Consider the following 16479-nt stretch of genomic DNA (forward strand, 5'->3'; position numbering starts at 1 on the left):
ACCTATTTATTCCAGCAGGTGCTAAATTGCCAACATCTCTAACCATCTGATTATGATTAGGTTTCCATGAACAAAGTCTTAGACATTCCATGAATCATGACCTTTTAGTCAATACAGCACAGAGATTTCAACTTCTTGAAAAGGAATGGTTCACTAGAAGGAAACTTTAAATGTCCATTTAACTAAGTTTTGCTTACCTAATTAAAACACACCAGGACTTGTCTAGTTTTGTCATTTGGGTGGGGAGGCTGTTGGTGGTGATAAAGTTTTCCTTTCAGGGATCTTGCAAATGAACTTGCATTTATGACTGTAGATATGAGTATGGATTCTGATATGGCTGCTTTTAAATTGTCCAATTTAAAAATTTGAAAGGTTAAGGCTTCAGGAAAAACTTCAGTTTAACTTTAAGTGATTTATTTCTTAAGTTGCTGAAAATGATAACATCCCAGAAACACGGGCTTATCCATGGTTATAAATGCTGTTTTTGTTTTGGTGAGTGTTAAAATAACAAAAACCATTTATGTATGTATTTTAAGTATACACACAAAAACCCCCTAAATAAACAAAAAATCCAGAATGGTCCTTAGGCATATAGGAGTTAAACACAAATTCTGACTGAGTAACGACTATGAAGATTTCCCCCTTAGAAAAGGTGTTCTCTAATGCAGGGGGATAATATACCATGGTCTCAAATATTTTTTTCTGATAAAGGAAGCAGCTACAGAAAGCTTTTATTTGTTCAAAGTAACCAATGCTATAGATGTAAAAAAATCCAACAACTCCCCAATACTACTTCAAAACAAACATATCAAACGTGATTTTCATTAGAATATTATTTCTTCACACTAATAAATCAAAAAACAAAGACCCAGATTATATATATATATATATATATATAAAGCAATGCAAACAATTATTGAGCTTCATCTTCTGGACAAGAATGCTAAGTTAGTCTCTCTTCATAAAAAGCAATTACAATCTGAGGACACTTCATATTTGCCTCTTTTGCCAGCACCAAGTCTGCCTCATCTGAATCTTTCCATTTCATGAGAAACATTAATTCATTAATTCTGTGGCACCAATTATTCGTTCAGGATCAAGACCTCTGGCAAAACCTCTTGGTTTATCAGCAGCATCTCTTTTCTCCTTTGATTTGCTATCATCAGATTCATTGTCAGATAAAGATTTTCTTTTTGTACCATCTTTTTCTTTACCAGCTTTTTGAGAATTAAGAAATGCTTCAATTAACTCTGGACAATCTAAATTTTTCTTCAGGTTCCCAAGTATTGTCAGCATCTGTAAATCCCTTCCACTTCAGGAAATACTCCACCTTCCCATTCACTACACGTCCGCCCAGTACTTTTTCCACCACAAATTCTTCAGGCTCTGCCTCTTCTACTTTTTTACTCTTTGCATTTTGTTTCTTTCCCATTTTTTGCAATGTAGTTTTATTGGAGGCCATTTTTTATTGCAGACTTGAAGAGCTATTATTCACCACCTCTGAGCTGCTCCAGGTCCGGGTTTGTGGCATCTCAGGCCCTGCGCGCCTCAAGCTCCAGCCACATCCGAGGAGGAGAAGGGGGCTGGGGAGCTGCGCGCCGGGCCACAGCTCGAGGTGGCTGGGGAGGGGGGGGGGGTCTCTCTCTCTCTCTCTCTTTTTTTTTTCTTTTTAACAGTCTTGAGGTCTTTTATTTTCTTTACATTTATCATGCCATGAACTCATAGGGAATGGGTTGCAGCAGTTTAGGCTCCTTTCCATTAGTTCTCACAAACTGTGCTTCTCTGCGTGGGGCAGGCTGGTGCTTCACTTGAACCCAAGTACCTTCTCTTTGGCTTCCTTCTTTTTCTGATCATTTTCCTTCACACGCTTCAGGAAGCTGTCTCGGCTCTTTGAGTGTTTAATATGCTCAGTGCGTACATTAATTCTCTTGGCAAGAATCTTGCCCTTAACATGTTTGTTTACAACAATGCCAACAGCATGCTGAGTAACATTGTAGACTCTTCTAGTTTTGCCATGGTAACATCTGTGGGGCCTTACTTTTTGAACAGTGCCCATTCCCTTGATGTCCACAACATCACCTTTCTTATAGATTCGCATGTATGTGGCCAAAGGAACAACTCCGTGTTTTCTAAAAGGTCTAGAGAACATATAGCGGGTACCTCTCCTCTTTCCCTTTGTATTGGTCATTTTGGTGAACTACTGGAAGATGGCGGTTCTGGCCTAAAGGAACAAGAATTAATGTTTCTTTGACTGTTTTCTCTACTTGACATCAGGATGTTATCATGCCTAGGAGCTTGGGCTTTCATGTCATTTAAACTGGGACTTAAATCTTGGCTCTTCCACATATTAGCTCGTGATGGCAGATGAGTTACTTAATCTAAGTCAGCATTCTTGTCTGCAAAGGGCACATTAGAAGAATCTTATTTATAAAGAGAAAATGAGATGATATATGTGAAGCATTTAACACAGAGCTTGGCATGCAGTAGGCATGATATGAGTGATATTATTACAATGATCAGACGCATAGCACTGGACTAGGGACATCCTTCATATTCAACCTGCCTTCAATGTATACCTCAATATGTGTTCTCTTTTCTTATGCTGTCAGTTCATTGTGCCCCACTTTGTGCTTCTCACCACCCTCAGAGACCTACTTTATGTTCAATCCTGACTCTGACAGTACACTGAATTATCTATTGCATCCATATGTCATTTAATTAATTGCTATGTGCCATCATATATGCTTGTTCAGTTTCCCCAGATAGTAGATAAGCTTCTGTAAGTTTCCAGCCCTTTGTTGGACTGTCCTAGCAGTGTGAAGCTATCCAAGGAACTTGATAAATGAGTAATAGGTGAGTTGATATATTTTGCCAACAATGACACAAGCCAAGTTCAAGAGCAATTCATGATTACAAAGGCCCATAATTTTTTTTTTTTAAAGATTTTTATTTATCTATTCAGCAGAGAGGGACACAGCGAGAGAGGGAACACAAGTGGGGGGAGTGGGAGAGGGAGAAGCAGGCTTCCCGCCGAGCAGGGAGCCCGATGTGGGGCTTGATCCCAGGACCCTGGGATCATGACCTGAGCTGAAGGCAGACGCTTAACGACTGAGCCACCCAGGCGCCTCAAATTTCCATAATTTCTAAACCAAAATCAAGACATGTGATTTGGCAAGTACAGGTTGATTTAGGGGAAAGTGGAGCAGACAATTTGAAATTGGGACTGTCCCAGAAAATACAGGAGTTCTCATTACGATTCAGCTAGGGAATACACATCAAAGTAGGAGATTATTTTTCTCAGTGATTCTTCCTGGAATTCAAAGTGTTTTTAAAACGCTAGTTTGTAATTCCTTTGTGGTCAGTGAAAACCAGATGACCTCTACTGATGTTTTTTATTCTTTTTTTTTTTTTTTTCCTTTTTCTTCTCCTCCTCCTTATTCTTTTTTTTAACGAATTGATTTCATGTAGAAGAATTGGGATAATAACACTGGGCAAGACAAACAGACAAGAAGAATCTTAAGGCAACAATTGATCAAATTTTAACTTTAAAATTTTAAAGAATATTCTGAGTGGTGAGTATAACTACTATGTATGCCATCAGAAATATGCTTCATATTTGTTGATAGTGTTTCAGAAATGTTCCTGAAAAGATTGAATGTAAGTTGATTTCTGAAAAAGCTTATACTATTTTCAATCCATAGGAAATTTTTATAGACATTCTACAGTGAATCCTTTTGCCAAGAGATGTGTATATTAGTTGTGCAATGTAATATAAAAAATTATACCAACATTAAGCAGCTGAAAACAACATTTATTATCTTGCAGTTTCTATGAGTCAGGAATCTGGTGCTGCTTATCTGGGTCTTGGGGTTTAGGGTCTTTTATGAGGCTGCCATCAAGGTGTCAGCAGAGCTGAAGTCATTTCCAGGCTCAATTGGAGATGGATCCATTTCCAAGTTCACACACATGGCTGTTCCTTGCTCATGGGCCTCTCCATAGGACGGCTTACAACACGGCCTCTTGCTTTACCCAGAGCAAGCAAGTGACTTAATCTCAGAAGTGACATTCGTTACTTTTTTTGCATTTCAAGATTATGTGACATAGCTCCATGAAAAGTGGAGTTGAGAACTTACTAATTCATGTCTCATCCTTTAAGAAAATCCCTGTGGAGACAACTGATTCAGTCATTTAGTTATCTTCCTCTTTCTCCATGTTCATTTATAAAATTATAGTTTAAGTCAGAAAGTACACCCCACCCCATCATAAAAGGAAGGCAGCTGGGAAAAAAAAAATTTTTTTTAAATTTTATTATGTTATGTTAGTCACCATAATATACATCATTAGTTTTTGATGTGGTGATCCACAATCCATTGTTTTCTTATAACACCTAGTGCTCCATGCAATATGTGCCCTCCTTAATACCCGGGCTAACCAATCCCCCCTTCCCCCTCCCCTCTAAAACCCTGTTTGTTTCTCAGCGTCCACAGTCTCTCATGGTTCATCTCTCCCTCTGATTCCCCCCCTTCATTTTTCCTTTCCTTCTCCTAATGTCCTCCATGCTATTCCTTATGTTCCACAAATAAGTGAAACCATATGATAATTGACTTTCTCTGCTTGACTTATTTCACTTAGCATAATCTCCTCCAGTCCCATCCATGTTGATGTAAAAGTTGGGTATTCATCCTTTCTGGTGGTTGAGTAATATTCCATTGTATATATGGACCACATCTTCTTTATCCATTCGTCTGTTGAAGGGCATCTCGGCTCTTTCCACAGTTTGGCTATTGTGCTCGCTTCGGCAGCACATATACCACAGTTTGGCTATTGCGGACATTGCTGCTATGAACATTGGGGTGCATGTGGCCCTTCTTTTCACTACATCTGTGTCTTTGGGGTAAATACCCAGTGGTGCAATTGCTGGGTCATAGGGTAGCTCTATTTGTAACTTTTTGAGGAACCTCCACACTGTTTTCCAAAGTGGCTGTACCAACTTGCATTCCCACCAACAGTGTAAGAGGGTTCCCCTTTCTCCACAACCTCTCCAACATTTGTTCTTTCTTTCCCTGTCCATTTTTGCCATTCTAACTAGTGTAAGGTGGTATCTCAATGTGGTTTTGATTTGCATTTCCCTGATGGCTAATGATGATGAACATTTTTTCATGTGTCTGTTAGCCATTTGTATGTCTTCTTCAGAGAAGTGTCTGTTCATCTCTTCTGCCCACTTTTTGACTTGATTATTTGTTTTTTGGGTGTTGAGTTTAAGAAGTTCTTTATAGATCTTGGATACCAGCCCTTTATCTGTAGTGTCATTTGCAAATACCTTCTCCCATTCTGTGGGTTGCCTCTTTGTTTTGTTGACTGTTTCCTTTGCTGTGCAGAAGCTTTTTATCTTGATGAAGTCCCAGAAGTTCATTTTTGCTTTTGTTTCACTAGCTTTTGGAGATGTATCTTGAAAGAAGTTGCTGTGGGCGATGTCAAAGGGGTTACTGCCTATGTTCTGCTCTAGGATTTTGATGGATTCATGTCTCACATTGAGGTCTTTCATCCACTTTGAGTTTATCTTTGTGAATGGTGTTAGAGGATGGTCGAGTTTCATTCTTCTGCATGTGGTTGTCCAATTTTCCCAGCACCATTTATTGAAGAGACTGTCTTTTTTCCATTGCATATTTTTTCTTGCTTTGTCAAAGATTATTTGACCATAGAGTTGAGGGTCCATATCTGGGTTCTCTATTCTGTTCCATTGGTCTATATGTCTGTTTTTGTGCCAGTACCATGCTGTCTTGGTGATCACAGCTTTGTAATATAGCTTGAAATCGGGCAACATGTTGCCCCCAGCTTTTTCTTTTTCAACATTTCCTTGGCGATTAAGGGTCTTTTCTGATTCCATACAAATTTTAGGATTTTTTTTCCAGCACTTTGAAAAATGTCATTGGAGTTTTGATCGGGATGGCATTGGGTAGCATAGACATTTTAACAATGTTTATTCTTCCAATCCATGAGCATTGAATGTTTTTCCATCTTTTTGTGTCTTCTTCAATTTCTTTCATGAGTGTTTTGTATTTCCTAGAGTATAGATCCTTTACCTCTTTGGTTAGGTTTATTCCGAGGTATCTTATGGTTTTTGGTGCTATTGTAAATGGAATCGTTTCTTTAATTTCTCTTTCTACAGTTGTGTTGTTAGTGTATAAGAAAGCAACTGATTTCTGTGCATTGATTTTATATCCTGCCACATTACTGAATTGCTGTAGAAGTTCTAGTAATTTGGGGGTGGAGTCTTTTGGGTTTTCCACATAAAGTATCATGTCGTCTGCGAAAAGAGAGAGTTTGACTTCTTCTTTGCCAATTTGAATACCTTTTATTTCTTTTTGTTATCTGATTGTTGTTGCTAGGACTTCTAGTACTATGTTGAACAATAGTGGCGAGAGTGGGCATCCTTGACGTGTTCCTGATCTTAAGGGAAAGGCTCTCAGCTTTTCCCCATTGAGGATGATATTTGCTGTGGGTTTTTCATAGATGGATTTTATGAACTTGAGGAATGTTCTCTCTATCCCTATACTCTGAAGAGTTTTAATCAGGAAAGGATGTTGTATTTTGTCAAATGCTTTTTCTGCATCAGTTGAGAGGACCATATGGTTCTTCTCCCTCCTCTTATTAATGTGTTCTATCACATTGATTGATTTATGAATGTTGAACCACCCTTGCATCCCAGGGATAAATCCCACTTGGTCGTGGTGGATGATCCTTTTAATGTATTGTTGGATCCTATTAGCTAGGATTTTGTTGAGAATTTTGGAATCCATATTCATCAGGGATATTGGTCTGAAATTCTCCTTTTTGATGGGGTCTTTGCCTGATTTGGGGATTAAGGTAATGCTGGCCTCATAGTATGAGCTTGGAAGTTTTCCTTCTGTTTCTATTTTTTGAAACAACTTCAGTAGAATAGGTATTATTTCTTCTTTGAATGTTTGGTAGAATTCCCCAGGGAATCCATCAGGCCCTAGACTCTTGTTTTTTGGGAGGTTTTGGATCACTGCTTCAATCTCGTTACTGGTTATTGGCCTATTCAGGTTGTCAATTTCTTCCTGTTTCAGTCTGGGCAGCTTATAGGTTTCCAGGAAGGCCTCCATTTCATCCAGATTGCTCAGTTTATTGGCATATAGTTGTTGATAATAATTTCTAATAATTGTTTCTATTTCCTTGGTGTTAGTTGTGATCTCTCCCCATTCATTCATAATTTTATTAATTTGGGTCCTTTCTCTTTTCTTTTGGATAAGTCTGGCCAATGGTTTATCGATCTTATTCTTTCAAAGAACCAACTTCTAGTTTTGTTGGTCTGTTCTCCTATGTTCCTGGTTTCTAATTCATTGATCTCTGCTTTAATTTTAATTATTTCTCTTCTAATGCATGGCTTAGGCATCGTTTGTTGCTTTTTCTCTAGTTTTTTTTTTTTTTTTTAAAGATTTTATTTATTTGACAGAGAGAGACACAGCAAGAGAAGGAACACAAGCAGGGGGAATGGGAGAGGGAGAAGCAGGCTTCCCGCCAAGCAGGGAGCCTGATGCAGGGTTCGATCCCAGGACCCTGGGATCATGACCTGAGCCGAAGGCAGACGCTTAACGGCTGAGCCACCCAGGCGCCCCTTCTCTATCTAGTTCTTTAAGGTGTAGAGTTAGTTGGTGAATTCGGGATTTTTCTATTTTTCTGAGTGAGGCTTGGATGGCTATGTATTTCCCCCTTAGGACTGCTTTTGCAGTATCCCATAGGTTTTGGACCGATGTGTTTTCATTCTCATTGATTTCCATGAATTGTTTAAGTTCTTCTTTGATTTCCTGGTTGACCCAAACATTCTTGAGCAGAGTGGTCTTCAGCTTCCAAGTGTTTGAATTTCTGCCAAATTTTTTCTTGTGATTGAGTTCCAGTTTTAAAGCATTGTGGTCTGGGAATATGCAGGGAATAATCTCAATCTTTTGGTATTTTTTGAGACCTGATTTGTGACCCAGTATGTGGTCTATTCTGGAGAAGGTTCCATGTGTGCTCGAGAAGAATGAGTATTCTGTTGCTTTAGGGTGGAATGTTCTGTATATATCTATGAGGTCCATCTGGTCCAATGTATCATTCAAAGCTCTTGTTTCCTTGTTGATTTTCTGCTTAGATGATCTGTCCATTGCAGAGAGTGGAGTATTGAGGTCTCCTACAATTAACGTATTGTTATCAATATGACTCTTTATTTTGGTTAACAGTTGGCTTATGTTGATGGCTGCTCCCATGTTGGGGGCATAGATATTTACAATTGTTAGATCTTCTTGTTGGATAGACCCTTTAAGAATGACATAGTGTCCTTCTGTGTCTCTAATTACAGACTTCAGTTTAAAATCTAATTTGTCTGATATAAGAATTGCTACCCCAGCTTTCTTTTGAAGTCAGCTGGCATGGAAGATGGATCTCCATCCCTTCACTTTCAGTCTGGACGTATCTTTAGGTTCAAAATGAGTCTCTTGTAGGCAGCATATGGATGGATCCTGTCTTTTTATCCAATCTGCAACCCTGTGCCGTTTTATGGGAGCATTTAGGCCATTCACGTTGAGAGTGATTATTGAAAGATATGAATTAATTGTCATCATGTTGCCTGTGAAGATGTTGTTTTTATAGATTGTCCCTGTGAATTTCTGTTGTATATCACTCTTGGGGTCTTCCTCCTTTTATAGAAGCCCCCCTTAATATTTCTTGCAGGGCCAACTTAGTGGTCACATATTCTTTCAGTTTCTGCCGGTCGTGGAAGCTCTGCATCTCTCCATCCATTCTAAATGAAAGCCTTGCTGGATAAAGTATTCTTGGCTGCATGTTCTTCTCATTTAGTACCCTGAATATGTCTTGCCAGGCCTTTCTGGCTTGCCAGGTCTCTGTGGATAGATCTGACGTTATTCTGATGTTCCTCCCTCTGTATGTAAGGAATCTCTTCCCCCAACTGCCCTTAAGATGGTTTCCTTGGTTCTAAGATTTGCGAGTTTTACTGTTACATGCCGGGGTTTTGGCCTGTTTTCCTTGATCTTGGGAGGAGTCCTCTCTGTCTCTAGGACATGAATGTTTGTTTCATTCCCCAGATTAGGGAAGTTCTCAGCTACGATTTGCTCAAATACATCTTCTAGTCCTCTCTCTCTCTCTCCACTCCCTCCGGGATTCCAATTATTCTGACATTGAAATGCTCCATGGTGTCACTTATTTCTCTCATTCTATTTTCATGGATTCTGAGTTGTTTTTCCCTGGCCTCCTCTTTTCCCTTTTTATCTATTATATTGTCTTCCAGGTCACTTATTCGTTCTTCTGCCTCGCTTACCCTAGCTGTTACATTATCTAGATTAGACTGGATCTCACTGATAGCATTTTTAAGTTCTGCCAATTCAGCTTTCATTTCTGCCCTTAGAGACTCTATGTTGCCATTAATTGATTTCTCCTTTCTAGCCATTGTATTCACAATTGCTAGCCTGAATTCCATCTCTGACATCTTGGTTATATCTGCATCCATTTGTAAATCTGCAGCTTAAGTCATAATCTCTGAGTCTTTTCTGTTTTGGGGGCTCCTCCTCGTAGTCATTCTGTTGATGGGTGGTTGAGGGAATGTATAGAATCCAAATTATTGACCAGAACCCAAGCAAGATGCACCTGTTTTCTAGGGACCTTAGGGTTGCTGGCCACTTGTTTTTCCAGCCTGTCTTCTGCGGAGGGGCCTGCCGCGCTGTGACTCAGGCAACCCTGTTTGGGCAGAGTTGCCCTGCGCCCCTGTGGTGGGGGATGGGCTCAGTGGGAATCAGTCTTTGGGGCTTTTGTTCTCTGGCGCCTTTCCCTGGCGGCTTTCCATGTCTCTTCTGCAAGTCAGAGCAGAAGAGACCATTTCCAACCCTCTGCCTCAGAGCAGAGAGAACTCAGTCTGTTCTTCAGTGAGCTCTCCAGGCCACACCGTCTCCGTTTCTGTCCATGCTGCTATAAACTGCAGCATCCTGGGTTGTGCACCCCTCCACAGCGCTCCCCATCCTGCCTCAGGTCAGAGCATGTCTCTGTCCTTTGTGCTTCCAAAACCGCCAGCCGCTCCCAGTTTGCCCGTTCGACCCGTTGTTCTGGGTTTCCGCCCCGGGGCTGCCCTAAAGTACTTTCCCTGCTGCTACTGGTCTGGGAGTCTGTGCCTCTCCCCGGCACACGAGGCTGTCGCTCACCGGCGGTATAGGATCCCCATGTCCAGGCTCCCTCCCGCTGCCGTTTATCCTCTGATATCTGCTCACAGAATCACGGCTCCCCGCTTCCTACCTCAAAACCAACCGCCTGCGATATTCTGTTTGTAGAGATCCAGATCTTCTTACATCTCAGGCTGGTTTTGTGGGTGCTCAGAGTGGTCTGGTAGATATCCAGCTCAATTCCGGGGACCAGTTGAAATAAGGTCCCCTACTCCTCTGACATCTTTCCTTCCTCGAAAAAAGATTTTTTTTTAACTATAAACAGTTTTCAGGAGACAGAAAAGTAGAGAAAATAGTATAATAAACTGCCTGGTAACCCACTACCCAGAAGAGGCTGTTCTAGCATTTATTGAGTACCTGTGCAAATCATTGTACAAAATGTTTCCAGAACACTGTTTTCACTTAATCCTCTCAACAACTTTGTAAAATAAATGTTTTACTTACGAATAAGATAAATATTATACTCTGTGTATGGAGAACATTGAGACTCAGGTTTGGTAAAAAAGAGATTGTTCATGGTTATACAATTGGCAGAGCTGGGATTATTTTCTCTATTTTGAAATTTAACTTTATTTTTTTAATTTATCTTTTTTGAAGTTTATTTTTAAAATAAACTCTACCCCCATCATGGGGCTCAAACTCACAACCCCAAGATCAAGAGTCGAATGCTCTACCAGCTTAGCCAAACAACTCCCAATATTTTTTTGTATTCCATTATCATGCTTCCCCCACTCTTTTTGCTATGATTGTGCTGCAATTACATCTTTACACATTTTAAGTCCATCAACAGTTTTATAGATATTGCTTTATGCAATTGTCTTTTAAATTAGATAGAAGATGAAAAGTTCCTAACTCAAATATATATATGCTATCTTTTATATTTACCTATGTAGTTACCCTTACTGGTACTCTTTGTTTCTTTTCTTTTTTTTTTTTTTTTAAAGATTTTATTTATTTATTTGACGGAGAGAGACAGCGAGAGAAGGAGCACAAGCAGGAGGAGTGGGAGGGGGAGAAGCAGGCTTCCTGCCAAGCAGGGAGCCCGATGTGGGGCTTGATCCCAGAACCCTGGGATCATGACCTGAGCTGAAGGCAGACACTTAATGACTGAGCCATCCAGGCGCCCCTCTTTGCTTCTTAATAAGGATTGGAGTTGTCAGGATTTCTTGTATGGGAAGTCTGCTGCTGCAGAGCTAGGATTTGAATCTCCATCTTCAAACTCCACGTTCAAGACTATTTTTATCACACCTCTGGGACAGTGACAATCCTAAACTACTTTCCCATGAGGAGCTCAATTTATCATCCTGGATGTTGATCTGGATAGAATTTCTCAGTGCTTTTATGAATATTATTCACCCTTCATTGCCATAGAAACTTTAATGAGCAAGTGAGTTTTACTACTTCCTTAGTCTATGTTGTCCAGTATCACATTATGCCACGAGCAATGAGGGAAGGGAGAGGTGGGAACTGAAAACCACAGTGTGATGTAAATTCAGATTGCCAAAGATAAGTGGATAATCTAATCAGAAATCTATTTGTAAGAAAACTAGTGAGTTCTTGATGAAGTCAAGTAGTAAGATTAGGAATTCAGTTATCAGAGCAGAGCAGAGCAAAGGTAAGCCACAGTGAAGCCAAAATCGAAGTAATCAGCTACAAGCATTCTAGCTTACAAAGAAGACCTTTGCATTGGTTATCCTTTTATTCAGTGCTGGAATCTGTGGTGTCAGGGTTGCCTGGTATTTGCCTGATAGAAATCTCTAAGCTGGGTATTATCTAAGAAGGAGAAGGGAGCCTAGAGGAGTTCTCCTAGGGGCCGTATCCTTCCCAGTGTGTTAATCAGAATTTCTTAACTTTGGATAATATATGCAAAGTTGTAAAAGAGACATGGACATCTCAAGCATCCAGGTGTGACTTTTAAAAAAAGAAAATGTACTGAAGCGTATGCCTTCAGCTCAGGTCATGATCCCGGGGTCTTGGGATTGGCCCTGCGTTGGGCTCCCTGCTCAGTGGGAAGTCTGCTTCTCCCTCTCCCCCTGTGCTCTCTTGCACTCTCTCTCAAATAAATAAATAAAATCTTAAAAAAAAAAATGTGCTGTGTTTTAAATGTTTAATGTTGCTAGCATATCTCAGTTACAGTACATGTGTCTTTATTTGGAGAGAACCCCCCATAATCTAAGTTTCTGATCTTTGTGAATGTGAGATCCATGATCAGTGGGCCTTCTGGTCAACTACCCTCTCCCCAGCCATCCCTTGTGATAATTCAGAAGGCAGGAACCATTTAAAAACTACTGGTTTTGTAAAACTGATTCATACCTAACACAAGAAATTAAGTACTATGGAAAAGTTAGAGAAAAGAAGCAAAATAAAACATAAAAAACCCCAAGCAAAACACTCACCAACAACTACCCAGAAATAATTATCATTAATACTTGGCAGACATCATCTTAGTCATCTCTTTATATATCTATTATGTATATAGATATAATTCATGAAAATAGGATCTAAGTGCTTTTCAAAGTAAGAAGTATTAAATTTATCTTTAGTTGAATTTAACAGAAAAGCAAATGAAATTGACAGAATTGCTCAACCTCAGATTAATAATAATTTGTTCATATAAGCACTTTTATTTATTAAAAGATAACTCTAAAATTTTGAGTTTCTCACTTAAAAAAAACATGAAAATGCTTCCATTTATTTTTATTTTATTTTATTTTTTAAAGATTTTATTTATTTACTTGACAGAGAGAGACACAGCGAGAGAGGGAACACAAGCAGGGGGAGTGGGAGAAGCAGGCTTCCCGCTGAGCAGGGAGCCTGATGCGGGGCTTGATCCCAGGACCCTGGGATCATGACCTGAGCTGAAGGCAGATGCTTAATGCCTGAGCCACCCAGGCACCCCTATTTTTATTTTCTTTAAAGATTCTGTTTACTTATTTGAGATAGAGGTAGAATGAGAGAGCACGAGTGGAGAATAGAGGGAGAGGGAGAAGCAGTCTCCCCACTGAGCAGGGAGCCCAATGTGGGGCTTGATCCCAGGGCCCTGGGATCATGACTGAAGCCGGAGGCAGACACTCAGCCAATGGAGCCACCCAGGCATCCCCAAAATGCTTCAATTTAAACAATATCTATGAACTTCCTGCTCTGAAGATGAAAAACTTGACATTTTTCCAATCTCATCCCTTTAAGACCATATTTCTGTTAATCCTATTACTATTTTTACATTAAGATTCATGCATTTGTTCTTTCCTATAATTCTCACAGTGTTGTTTTTTCTTTAATTATCCACCATTCATTGGCCATAGAACCTCCATTTCTAGGTTCTTTATTTTCACTTATTTGTTGGTTTGCTGGATTTTATAGTTGGATGACTTTTTCAGAGAACTCCTGAGTACTAAATTTCATGTACTGTTGCTTACTTGAGAAAGTCTGTTTCTGTCCTTTATGTGTAAAGGACAGAATTGTTGGGCCCCAAATTATCCCTTCCTTCCTTAGAATTTTATAAATAGAGCTCCACTGTCTCCTGGCATTAAATGTTGCTGCAGAGAAGTCTGAGGTTAGTCTGATTCTGCACTTCCTAGTCAGCCCTCACATTTGGAAATTTTCTTTTTCTCCATGGATGTCCTTAAAGTTTTTAGTTTAGTTCATGATATGTCTAGGCATTAAATATTCCTTATCAAATTTTCCTGGGAAAAGTTTTCTAATGGTTTCAGTCTTTATTTTTTGTTATTAAATCTTTCAGATCTTTTTATTTTGCTATTTGCCTCCTTTCTTTAGGAATACCAATCGTTTTTATATTGCATCTCCCTTGTCTGTATTCCATATCAGTAATCATCTCTAATAATGTCCATCTTTTTTCATTTCATATGATATGTATCTTCAAAGCTGTCTTTTATATTCTTGTTTTCAGTCATACATATTTTATTTTGGTTGCTGCAATATGGCCATTATCTGTGAAAAGAGTTGGTGGCACCCCCCCACCAGACTTGCCTTTTTGCACTTTGAACAACAGCATCATGGACTTACCTAGTTTTGGCCTTGTTCATTTTCTTTCCTCCTTAGATTAAAGATCCTTGCAACACTTTTTGAATGGATCATTCCATTCCATTCACAGTCCTACCAATTTACATTCCTATCAGTAATATGAAAATGCCATTTCCCTCATAACCTCATCAACACCGACTTTATTTATTTTTTGACCTTTGCTAATCTGATGAGTGAAAAATAGTAGTTTGGGATAATTTTATTTTGTATTCTTCATGAGTGAGATTGACATATTTTCATATTTAAGAGTCATTTATATTTCCTTTTTGGGGAGTTGTCCATTTTTTAAAATTGGGGTATTGGTTTTTTTTCTTAGCATATTGTATACCCCACCTGTTAGGAAAAGTAGCCCTTTGTTTCCAAGATGCTATTGCAGATACATTTTCCTAATTTGTTGTCTTTGAAATTTGTTCTTGCTGGCTCTTCCCTTGCAGAAGTGTTGATTTTTACATTGTCAAATTTGTAAATCTTTTTGTTTATGGTCCTTGAGTTTTGTATCATAGTTAGGGAGGCTTTTCCTACTCTGAGTTTATTAAAAAATTCTCTCATAATTTCTTTTTTTACATTGAAGTATAATTGACAAACAGTGATATATTAATTTCAGGTGTACAACATAGTGATTCAACAAGTTTATAAGTTATGCTGTACTCATTACAAATGTATCTACTATCTGTCAACATATAATGCTATTGGGGCACCTGGGTGGCTCAGTTGGCTAAGTGGCTGCCTTCAGCTCAGGTCATGGTCCCAGGGTTCTGGGATCGAGCCCCACATCGGGCTCCCTGTTCAGTGGGAAGCCTGCTTCTCCCTCTCCCACTCCCCCTGCTTGTGTTCTCTCTCTCGCTGTGTCTCTCTCTGTGTCAAAAAATAAATAAAAAAATCTTAAACAAACAAACAAACATGCTATTACAATGCCATTGGCTATATTCCTTATGCTGTAACTTTTACTCCTGTGAGTTATTCTTTTCATAACTGAAAGCTTGTATCTTTCTTTCCCCTTCACTCATTTGCCCATCAGCCCACTCCTCTCCCCTCTGGCAGCCATCTGACAGCCTGACAGTTTGTTCTCTGTCTTTATGGGTCTGTTTCTGCTTTTTGTTTGTTTATTCTTTTTTTGTTTGTTTTATAGATTCCACATATAAGTGAAATCATGTGGCATTTGTCTTTCTTTGTCTGACTTATTTCACTTAACATAATACCTTCTAAGTCCATCCATGTTGTTGCAAATGGCAAGATCTCATCCTTTTTTTTTTTTTTTTCCTGGCCAAGCACTATTCCATTGTTTACGTATACCACCTCTTCTCTATCCATTCATCCAGAAATGGACACTTGGGTTGCTTCCATATCTTAGCTATTGTAAAAAATGCTGTAATAAACATAGGGATGCATATATCTTTTTGAATTAGTGCTTTCATTTTCTTTGGGTAAATACCCAGTATTGGAATTACTGGATCATATGATATTTCTATTTTTTATTTTTTGTGAACTTTCATACTCGTTTCCAGAGTAGCTGTACCAATATACATTCCCACTAACAGTGCACAAGGTTTCCTTTGTCTCCACATCCTTGCCAACACTTGTTATTTATTGTCTTTTTGATTGTAGCCATTCTGATGGGTATAAGGTCACATCTCATTTTGGTTTTGATTTGCATTTCCTTTGATGATTAGCAAGGTTGAATGTTTTTTCACATGACTATTTGCCATCTGTATGTCTTCTTTGGAAAAATATCTATTCAGATCCTTTGCCATTTTTTTTCTTGGATTATTTTTCTTTTTTTGGTATTGAGTTGTAGAAGTTCTTTATATATTTTGGATATTAACCCTTATTGGATATATCATTTGCAAATATCTTCTCCCATTCAGTAGACTGCCTTTTTGTTTTGTTGGTTTCTTTTGCCTTACAAGAGCATTTTATTTTAGTATAGTCCCAATGGTATATTTTTACTTTTATATTCCCTTGCCTTAGGAGACATATCTAGAAAAATGTTGCTATGGCTGAAGTCAAAGAGATTACTATCTATGTTTTCTTCTAGAAGTTTTATGGTTTCAGGTCTCACATTTAGGACTTTAATGCATTTGGAGTTTATTTTTGTGTAAGGTGTGAGAAAGCACTCCAGTTTCATTCTTTTAAATATAGCTGTCCAGTTTTCCCAGCACCATTTATTGGAGAGATTGTCTTTTCCCCATTGTATATTCTTGCCTCCTTTGTT

At 38.9% G+C, this 16479-nt stretch overlaps 2 pseudogenes; both read right to left on the minus strand.

The window, feature by feature from the left end:
- Positions 1 to 913: 913 nt before the first annotated feature.
- Positions 914 to 1462, minus strand: LOC118001098 (annotated as a pseudogene).
- A 244-nt stretch (positions 1463 to 1706) lies between these two features.
- Positions 1707 to 2188, minus strand: LOC118001252 (annotated as a pseudogene).
- Positions 2189 to 16479: the final 14291 nt, after the last annotated feature.

Source organism: Mirounga leonina, unplaced genomic scaffold, assembly GCF_011800145.1.
Source record: "Mirounga leonina isolate KUSES-001 unplaced genomic scaffold, KU_Mleo_1.0 Mir_53, whole genome shotgun sequence".
Taxonomy (NCBI): Eukaryota; Metazoa; Chordata; class Mammalia; order Carnivora; family Phocidae; genus Mirounga; species Mirounga leonina.